The sequence below is a fragment of the Cucurbita moschata genome, unplaced genomic scaffold (genome assembly GCF_002738365.1).
Source record: "Cucurbita moschata cultivar Rifu unplaced genomic scaffold, Cmos_1.0 Cmo_Scf00140, whole genome shotgun sequence".
Taxonomy (NCBI): Eukaryota; Viridiplantae; Streptophyta; class Magnoliopsida; order Cucurbitales; family Cucurbitaceae; genus Cucurbita; species Cucurbita moschata.
The window spans coordinates 22,089-32,477 of NW_019268656.1; the positions used below are offsets into that span (position 1 = coordinate 22,089).

The 10,389-nt window shown below is 32.8% G+C and overlaps 1 non-coding gene across 1 annotated transcript; it reads left to right on the top strand.

Moving 5' to 3' along the window:
• The first annotated feature begins 9,576 nt into the window (after positions 1-9,576).
• On the top strand, positions 9,577-9,648 carry TRNAP-UGG. The gene has a single exon. It is a non-coding gene; the product is annotated as a tRNA-Pro (tRNA).
• The last annotated feature ends 741 nt before the right edge of the window (positions 9,649-10,389 follow it).

Genomic DNA, 10,389 nt, shown 5'->3' on the forward strand with positions numbered 1-10,389 from the left:
AGTTATACTACTTGAATCAGGTGTGGTGAAGGTCGAACGAACACGTGACCTTCAAATCTTCAATATTAGATCTACAGACCCACTCCCACTCTCAATTCAGCTATCCACGCTAACATTAAAATGAAAATTCAGCCCTAAATATTTACACTAATTCATTGAAATTTTAAAAAGAAATCATCTCTAAATTTAGATAAGTTAGTAAGTTATACTACTTGAATCAGGTGTGGTGAAGGTCGAACGAACACGTGACCTTCAAATCTTCAATATTACCGCCTCCTAGCTAAGCTATCCCTGTTAACGTTAAAAATGAAAACTCATTAGTAAGGTATTTAGCTAATTCATTGATATTTTAAAAAGAAATAATCACTAATTTTAAATTGAATAGTGAGGAGTCAAGGTATGAGTTATACTACTTGAATCAGGTGTGGTGAAGGTCGAACGAACACGTGACCTTCAAATCTTCAATATTAGATCTACAGACCCACTCCCACTCCCAATTCAGCTATCCACGCTAACATTAAAATGAAAATTAAGCAGTAAATATTTACGCTAATTCAATGAAATTTTAAAAAGAAATCATTTCTAAATTTAGAGTTTGAATAAGATATTTAGCTAATTCATTGATATTTTAAAAAGAAATAATCACTACTTTTAAATTGAATAGTGAGGAGTAAGTTATGTGACGGGAAACAGGTGCGGTGAACATGGATCGAACACGTGACCTTCAGATTTTTAGTCTGACGCTCTCAAAACTGAGTGATTTTCGCTAATATTTGAAAAAAAAAATCATAAGTAAATGTATTGCTAATTCATTATATTTTAAAAAGAAATAATCACTAGTTTTAGATTGAATAAAGTTATGCAACCAAGTGTAGGTGTGTTGAACGTGGAGATTAAACACGTGACCTTCAAACCTTTAGTTTGACACTCTCCCAACTGAGCTATCCCTAAACTTGAAGGGGCAATGAATGCAGATTGAACACAAGACCTTACAATATTCAATCTAATTCTCTCCCAACTAAGCCATCCCAGATAACACGTGACCTTCAGATCTTCAGTTTGACGCTCTCCCAACTGAGCTATCCCCGCAATCATTAGAAATGAAAATTCATCAATAAAGATATTTTCACTGATTCATTGAGATTTTAAAAAGAAATAATGACTAATTTTTTATTGAATAGTAAGGTTATTCAAATAGAAACAGGTGCGGTGAACGTGGAGATTAAACAGGTGACCTTCAAATCTTAAATCTGACGCTCTCCAAACTGAGCTATCCCTACTAACATTAAAAATGAATGTTTTTAAGTAAAGGTATTTCCGCTAATTAATTGAAATTTTAAAAAGAAATGATCACTAATTTTAGATTGAATAGTCAAATTGTGCAACATGAATCATGTGTGGTGAGCGTGGATCGAACACGAGACCTTCAAATCTTCAATCTAGCTCTCTCAACTGAGCTATCCACACTAATATTAAAAATAAAAATTCATCAGTAAAGGTATTTTCGCTACTTTATTGATTTTTAAATAGAAATAATCACTAATTTTTAATAAGATATTCAAGTTATCCAACTTGTATAAGGTGCAGTGAACTAGAATACTTTAGGTATTTCCGATAATTCATTGAGATTTCAGAAAGGAACAATGACTAATTTTAGATTGAATAGTCGGGTTATGCAACCAGAATCAGGTGCAGTGAACGTGGAGATCAAACACGTGACCTTCAAATCTTCAGTCTGACGCTCTCCCAATAGAGCTATCCCCGCTAATATTAAAAATGAAAATTCATAAGTAAAGGTATTTCCGCTAATTCATTATGTTTAAAAAAGAAATAATCACTAATTTTAGATTGAATAATCAAGTTATGTTTTTAGATTGTATAGTCAGGTAATAAACTTGTATTAGGTGCGTTGAACGTGGATAAAACACGTGTGACCTTCAAATCTTCAGTCTAACAATCTCCCAACTGAGCTACTCTTGCTAACATTAAAAATGAATATTCATCAGTAAAGGTATTGGGTACACTTCTGGAAATTCAACAAAAGGCAATAGTATTAGACCGAGATGCCAGATTTAAATTTCAATTCTAGAAAATTCAACAAATGTCATTGGGTATGCAGTTGTAGTATGACATTCCACCCATAAATAGATGGTCAAACAGAAATGCTCAAGCAAATATTGGAAGACATGTTGAGGGTATATGTGATGGATTTTGCAGGAACCTCGGATGAGTACCTACCCCTTATGAAATTCGCTTATAATAATACTTGTCAAGCCACCATACAAATGGCCACATACAAGGTTCTCTATGGACGAAGATTTTGAACCCCTATCTTTTGGGAAGAAGGGGGGCAAACGACAACTATTGGGCCAGAGCTGGTGTAAATTACGAACGCCACAGTCCAGAAGATTAAAGCTAGGATACAAACCGCACAAAGCCGAGAGAAAAGCTATGCAGACCTAAGGCGCAAGGACATGGAATTGTAGGTAGGGGATCATATATTCCTAAAGGTAGCACCCCATGAGAGGGGTGCTCAGGTAGGGTAAAAAGGGGAAGCTAAGCCCTAGGTTTATTCGTCCCTTTGAGATATTAGAAAGGATTGGATCTGTGGCCTATAGAATCAGGCAATGCCCACACTTGTGTGCAGTATATAATATCTTTCATGTATCCATACTACGGAAGTATACCCTAGATCGTTCGCACGTACTGGCTCATGAAACTCTCTTCTTGAGAGATGACCTAACCTATAAAGAAGACCCGATTCAAATAATAGACAAGAAAGTCAAATGATTGAGAAACAAGGAAATCTCTCTTGTTAAGGTCCTATGGAAGAATCATATAGTAGAAGAAGCCACTTGGGAAACAGAAGGCAAATAAGAACCTTGTACCCTGACCTATTTTAGAATAAGCACTTTCGATGACCGAAAGTTTTAAACTCAAGGTCTCCAATAAGAGACGGTGTATAATCCCTACTAGGTTGTATCTAGAAGCAAATAACAAGTAAAATTGAAAAAAAATCAAGAAAATGGTACTTTTTCTAATTTTTATAAACTTCCCGAATCATTAAATTTTTTATAGAATAAGAATTACAAGGTGCTTAAAAAAGGAAGGCTCCAATTGAAGAAGACTTTTGGCAGAAGATTCAGAAAAATCAAGAATGAAATTATAGAAATTCTAGACGTTTCAAGGGTAGTGGAAAATCCGTCTATAAATTATGAATTATGGTAGACTATTAGGGGCAAGAAGCAAGCTTAATAGAGTACCCAATCGAGAGATACAAGTTTTTTGTTTTGGGGTATCGTGTTCATGGGTTTACCTCGAATTCGAGAACTATAGTCCACTATTCATTTCCAAACTTGTTCCTGTACCTTCTAAATAAGTTTACCCATAAGTTTGGTGAAGGAAAGAGGTCCTCAAAGTGCTAGTAGGTTTTTACACGAATTAGTCCACGTTAGGTTACCCTTTAATGTTTTCCTAAACTAAAACCTCAACTCCTAAAGCCTAACCCATGACATTATGTATAAACCTAGGTTCATCAATAATCCATGTACCAAGTACCTAGAACTATGTGAATAACATGCTAAATAAGTTGCTAGGATCCATACCCATAAGTAATCATTATCTGCATTACGATGTGTACTAAAAGTCCCCTATTCCTCTTTAGGTAGGATGTCCTGCAATATGTATCATGAGCTGGATGTTATGATAGGCCTACCTTTCCCATCATCTAAACGAGATGTCTTGCACCACGATTTATCAGTAGGATTACATGATTATGACGACACCACTCATGTGTTCATGGGGAGAAAATTGAAGGTTATTTTAAGGGAAGGTTTTTCAGGATCAATATATGATACATGACACGATGACCTCTAAGTTCTATGATCCTGAAAACATAACAAGAAGTAATATCTTAGCTTAAGGTCACGATTAAGAACCTACTAGTAGGCTACTTACTAAGTTTACTCACTCCATGTTTATCATTTTTTTTTCAAGTAACTAAGAGTTGGTCATGGATGAGAGCGGACTTTGGAGTGTGGGACATGGACTAACTTCTATTTTTAATCTAGTATATTTTGTTCTTCTTTTGAGTCTGTTCTTATTTTGTGTTTATATATATGTAAAACCCCAAAAATAAAGGAAATTAGCTCCCATAAAAATAAGCCACTCATGAAAGACCCAAAGGATAGAAAGGAAAAAAATTAAAGGATTAAGCAAGAACAAAGGACTTAGTCAAGTCGCTCGTGTACATTAACAAGTGATTTCAAGGAGTTAAAAGGCCTTTTCAGGAGGATTGGAAAGGAAAAAGTAAATGAAAAGGGCAAAAAAGTCATTTTATCAATTATCAAGAATCTTTCCGGATTTGTAATTCCTTATCTAGAAAGAATCTCAAGATTCAAAATAAGCCAAAAATGATCAAAAAGCCATAAGGAATTTGTAGAAAAATTATGGATTTTTTTTGAGAAAAATAATAATAAAATATTCGAAAAGTGGCAAATTACCAAAATACCACTAGAAGAATGGATAATTACAGAAATGCCACTCTAATTAGAATCAGAGCATCTACCGTTGCCATCTGAGCAAAATCCTTTGAACTCAAATTTCAATCGTCGGATCTCCTCCGAAATTTGATATGATCTAGAACGAACACGAACGGATCATCACATCCAACGACTAGTATTCAAAGCCAAGGTCGGTAAGGATATGATCGGAGTTGATATCTCCGAAAAATTATCCAGAAAGTTCGATCTCTAAATAATGAAGATTCTGGAGCTCTCAATTTCGGTTTAAGCTCCCCCTATAATGTCTGAACTAGGAGTAACAATACGGAATAAGAATCGAGAAAGGTCGATCCCGCAATTGAAGGCAATAAGCGCTTAGATTGTGGGTCTCTTACTCTCAGATTTCTTCAAAATTCGAGAGTAATCCTCCACCATTTCTCTTCAAGATTGTGGGTCTCTTACTCTCAGATTTCTTCAAAATTCGAGAGTAATCCTCCACCATTTCTCTTCAAACTTCTAAATAACGAAGAATCTGAAGCTCTCAAAATTCGAGAGTAATCCTCCACCATTTCTCTTCAAACTTCTAAATAACGAAGAATCTGAAGCTCGCAATGTCGGTTTAAGCTCCTCCTATAAAGTCTGAAGTAGGAGCAACAATATAGAATAAGAATTGAGAAAGGTCGATCCCCCAATTGAAGGCTATAAGCATTTAGATTATGGGTCTCCTACTCTCAGATTTCTTCCAAATTCGAGAGCAATCCTCCACCACTTCTCTTCAAACTTATTCCTACCGTTTCTCAATAAGATTACCCACAAGTTCTATGAAGGAATAGAGTGCTGAAAGTGCCTAGAAACCATTCCCCCAATTCAATCAGCCATTGAAGAACTTCAAGAAAAACTTTAAAATCCAATTCGAGGATGCACGATGATTCATCGAGCAAGAATGATTCCAATCAGTTTCTGCACCTCCAAGGAATGCTTCCATAGAAGACCACGAAAAAAAATAACCTCGAGAGCGTGTCGAATTGAAAGAAATAGGTTTCGAAATTAAATTGGGGACAAGAGTCGAATTCCTATCTATGATCTCTTTTCCTTCAAGTTAAGGATTCCTCTAGCTTCAGAGGAAGAGGTTGAGTAAACTTGATGAAGGAATCGAGAGATGAAACATCATAGAACAAGCTACCCAAGAGATCAAAAATCTGGCGTTTCGAGTGAGTTGCATATCGAGAACAATTTTTTGAAATTAAGGTCTTACACTCAAAGACGTTCCTCCAAACCAATTCCTTTAGCCTGAAGAAAGGATATGGAAGATGTTCACTAAAGAAATAGGGCCTTTAAACCCCTAGAATCGGCTACCCAATAAGAAATTCTTTGTTTTATCTCCAGCGATAAATTAGATTTTGGATGAACTTTGGAAGCGAATATCTTAGGCTACGATCCACGAGAAGGTATCAAATCAAATCCCTAGCCCTTCATTGTAAAACCCAACTTTAAGTCTCACGAAGAAATCGAGGAGAGAAACGCTGTAAATGTGGCTGTACAGGCCGAGGTTATTATTGGTATCAAACCAATAACAATTCATATAAGCTAAATCTTCCAATTGATAATTAGGCCAAAGAAAGAACTTGAATATATTTTTATATCTATTAACATGTTTGCTACTTTTATCTAAAACTTGATCACTAGTTTTTCTTATTTGCATTGTAAAATTATGTATTTCTATGGATATCATTTCTATTTCTAGAATTGAAACAAAAACATGTGGATAAATTTCAAATATTGAGGCGCATAAAAGATATGGACCAGCAACTAAAAATGATAGATCCACCACAAGGTATTCGGTGTAGTGGTATGATTCTCACTTCGGGTGCGAGAGGTCTCCAAGTTTAATTCTCAAAATGCCCCCAACAGTTATATCAAATTGAAGCATTCAATGTAATAAGATTTGAAATAGGTTTTTTAAACTTGAACAAAGAAGTAATTCAGATGGACATTTGGAAAGAAAAAAAAAAGAAGTTATATTTAATTATAATTTACAAGTGTCTTTATAACATGTTAATGGAAGAGAGAAAACAACAAGAATAAACAAAGGAAATTTGTGTACGTACGATTCTCTTCAAATCTTGGAAACTATGAGGATTCCTCTCCTTTCTTGACATAAAGACTTACTTTTTCGGGACTTGGACCATAAACAGTCATCTAATCTTACTCCTACTCCCTTCTCTAAGAATCAACATAGCATAATCATTCCATGAAGGCCGAGGAGTCTTATAAAAGAAGATGAGAGTACCACTTTCAAACCATGATTTGAAAGTAGAGTAGTTGTGGTGAATATAGATTGACAATTATAGCCTTCAAACAAAAACTAGAGTACTTGTGGTGAACGAGATAGAAACTCTTGTGTTCATCCATAATATACAACTACTACCTAAATTATGACCTAAAAATTTGAAAACATAAGTTGTAGTTTAAAATTACATAAAACAATCCCCTAAATCCAAGAACTCGTGTCAAATTAATAAATCCTAAAGATAGTAGCTAACGTAGAGTAATTGAAGCTCCACATGAAGTAATTTAAAGTTCCAGTTACTTAACTAAAGTTTATCTCGTCTTTAATGAAGCATGAGTTTCACTTAAGTTCATGAAATGTTTATAGACTCCAACTCTTAATACTATTAATGCAATTATATTTCATATGAGTTTGTCATAAATCAAACTATGGTACATTCAATACAACTTCATTTTCTTGTCATACGAAGCAAAATAGAAGAATTAAATCAAACAAACTGATTAACTGAGCTGAATAAATCCAACCCAACAAAAATTGATTAGTTTGATTCATTTGTTGGGTTGTAGTTTATTTGATAACACTCGCATATTAAAACAATTCAATATTACATGCCTTACTACTAGACCATCAACTTTTTGTTTTATAGTTCCACAACCGCTCAAGAAAATAAATTTCAAACTTTAGAGAAAAAAATATTTTGAGTTGGAGATAAAAATGTTGCATTGTTTTAGAAAGGACATTTGGTCTAGTGGTATGATTCTTTCTTAAGGTGCGAAAGGTCTTGAGTTAGTAATTAACTTCTATTCTTTTCTCACTCTAATAATTAAATTCTAAAACTTACACTCTAGAAGTCACTCTAGTTTTTTTTTTCTTCTCTTTACAGTAATTAAATTCTAAAACTTACACTCTAGAAGTCACTCTAGTAATTAACTTCTATTCTTTTTTCTTCTCTCTACAGTAATTAACTTTTAAAACTTACACTCTAGAAGTCACTCTAGTAATTAACTTCTATTCTTTTTTCTTCTCTCTACAGTAATTAACTTTTAAAACTTACACTCTAGTAATTAACTTCTATTCTTTTTTAATTAACCTCTATTTACCTGTGTACTCTTAAAACTTACACTTTAGTAGTTAACTTCTATCTTTTTTCTTCTCTCTACAGTAATTAACTTCTAAAACTTACACTCTAGTAATTAACTTCTATTCTTTTTCTTCTCTCTTAACTTCTATTCTTCTCTCTACCGTAATTAACATCTAAAACTTACCCTCTAGAAGTCAGTCTAGTAATTAACTTTTATTATTTTTTCTTCTCTCTACCGTAATTAAGTTCTAAAACTTACACTCTATTAATTAACTTCTATTCATTTTTCTTCTCTCTTAACTTCTATTCTTCTCTCTACAGTAATTAACTTCTAAAACTTACACTCTAGAAGTCATTCTAGTAATTAACTTCTATTCTAATTAACTTCTATTCTTCTCTCTACAGTAATTAACTTCTAAAACTTACACTCTAGAAGTCATTCTAGTAATTAACTTCTATTATTTTTCTTCTCTCTAGAATAATTAACTTCTAAAACTTAGACTCTAGAAGTCACTCTAGTAATTAACTTCTATTGTTTTTTCTTCTTTATTAACTTCTAAAACTTTCACTCTAGTAATGAACTTCTATTGTTTTTTCTTCTCCTTACGGTAATTAACTTCTAAAACTTACACTCTAGAAGTCACTCTAGTAATTAACTTTTATTATTTTCTCTTCTCTTTACAGTAATTAACTTCAAAAACTTACACTCTAGTAATTAACTTTTATTCTTTTTTATTATCTCTTAACTTCTATTCTTCTCTTTATAGTAACTAACTTCTAAAACTTTTATTCTTTTTTCTTCTCTCTTAACTTCTATTCTTCTCTTTACAGTAACTAACTTCTAAAACTTACACGCTAGAAGTCACTCTATAATTAACTTCTTTTCTTTTTTCTTATCTCTACCGTAATTAACTTCTTTTCTTTTTTCTTTATCTCTACAGTAATTAACTTCTAAAACTTACACTCTAGTAATTAACTTCTATTCTTTTTTAATTAACTTCCATTTACTTGTGTACTCCTAAAACTTACACTCTAGTAATTAATTTCTATTCTTTTTTTTTTCTCTCTACAGTAATTAACTTCTAAAACTTACACTCTAATATCTAACTTCTATTCTTTTTTCTTCTCTATACAGTAATTAACTTCTAAAACTTACACTCTAATATCTAACTTCTATTCTTTTTTCTTCTCTATACAGTAATTAACTTCTAAAACTTACACTCTAGAAGTCACTCTAGTAATTAACTTCTATTATTTTTTCTTCTCCTACCCTAATTAACTTCTAAAACTTACACTCTAGTAATTAACTTCTATTCTTTTTTCTTCTCTATACAGTAATTAACTTCTAAAACTTACACTCTAGTAATTAACTTCTATTCTTTTTTCTTCTCTCTACAGTAATTAACTTCTATTCTTTTTTCTTCTCTTTACAGTAATTAACTTCTATTCTCTACAGTAATTAACTTATATTCTTTTTCTACCTACAGTAATTAACTTCTATTCTTTTTTCTTCTCTCTATAGTAATTAACTTCTATTCTTTTTTCTTCTCTCTACAGTAATTAACTTCTATTCTTTTTTCTTCTCTCTATAGTAATTATCACAAACCCTATGTAATAATTGCTCATATATTTCATTAGCAAAGAAAATAAATGAAATAATGATGATATATTCCATAAACAACTTAATATATAATCCATAATAAGGGCATTTGGTCTAGTGGTATAATTCTTGTTTTGGGTGCAAGAGGTCTCGAGTTCGATTCTCGAAATGCCCCTCCAAAAGAAAGAAAGCACAATTTTGAAAGGAAAAAAAAAACAAAAAAAATGCAAAGGAATGCATGGCAATGCACAACTTCAACTTATATAAATTTCATATATTGAGGCATTTGGTCTAAGTGGTATAATTATCGGTTTTGGGTGTGAGAGTTCGATTCTTAAAATGCCCCCAACCATATTATATCAAAATGAATTATGCAAGATAATATGATTTAAAATGGGGTTTTTAAACATTGAACCTAGAAGATGAGAATAGAGAATGAAACAATGAAACGTCCGGCTAATCTATTGTATTCTTTCTAGGAACTTTTCAGTCAAGTTGAGAATAGAGAATGAAACATATTCTTGGAAGAATAAAGATGACTTTAAAAAGAGCATTACACAAATTGTTTATTCTTTCTAGGAACTTTTCAGTCAAGATGAGAATAGAGAATGAAACATATTCTTGGAAGAATAAAGATCGTCTCGAGCCTGACTTTAAAAAGAGCATTACACAAATTGTTCTATTGTATTCTTTCTAAGAACTTTTCAGTCAAATAGGTCATCTGTTGTCACAATCCTTTTAAGAAAGATGCGTCCAAATAACCGATGAAGAAGTTTCAGAGAGCCATAGGTTCGAATCCCGTCACCTTAATGTGGTATTCTCAAGGGCCGAAGTGCAAAGCCCCGTAGTCTATCCGTGGTCAGAAAAGCAGGCACGTTGTCCGCTGTCGTCACATAGGTCATCTGTCGTCACAATC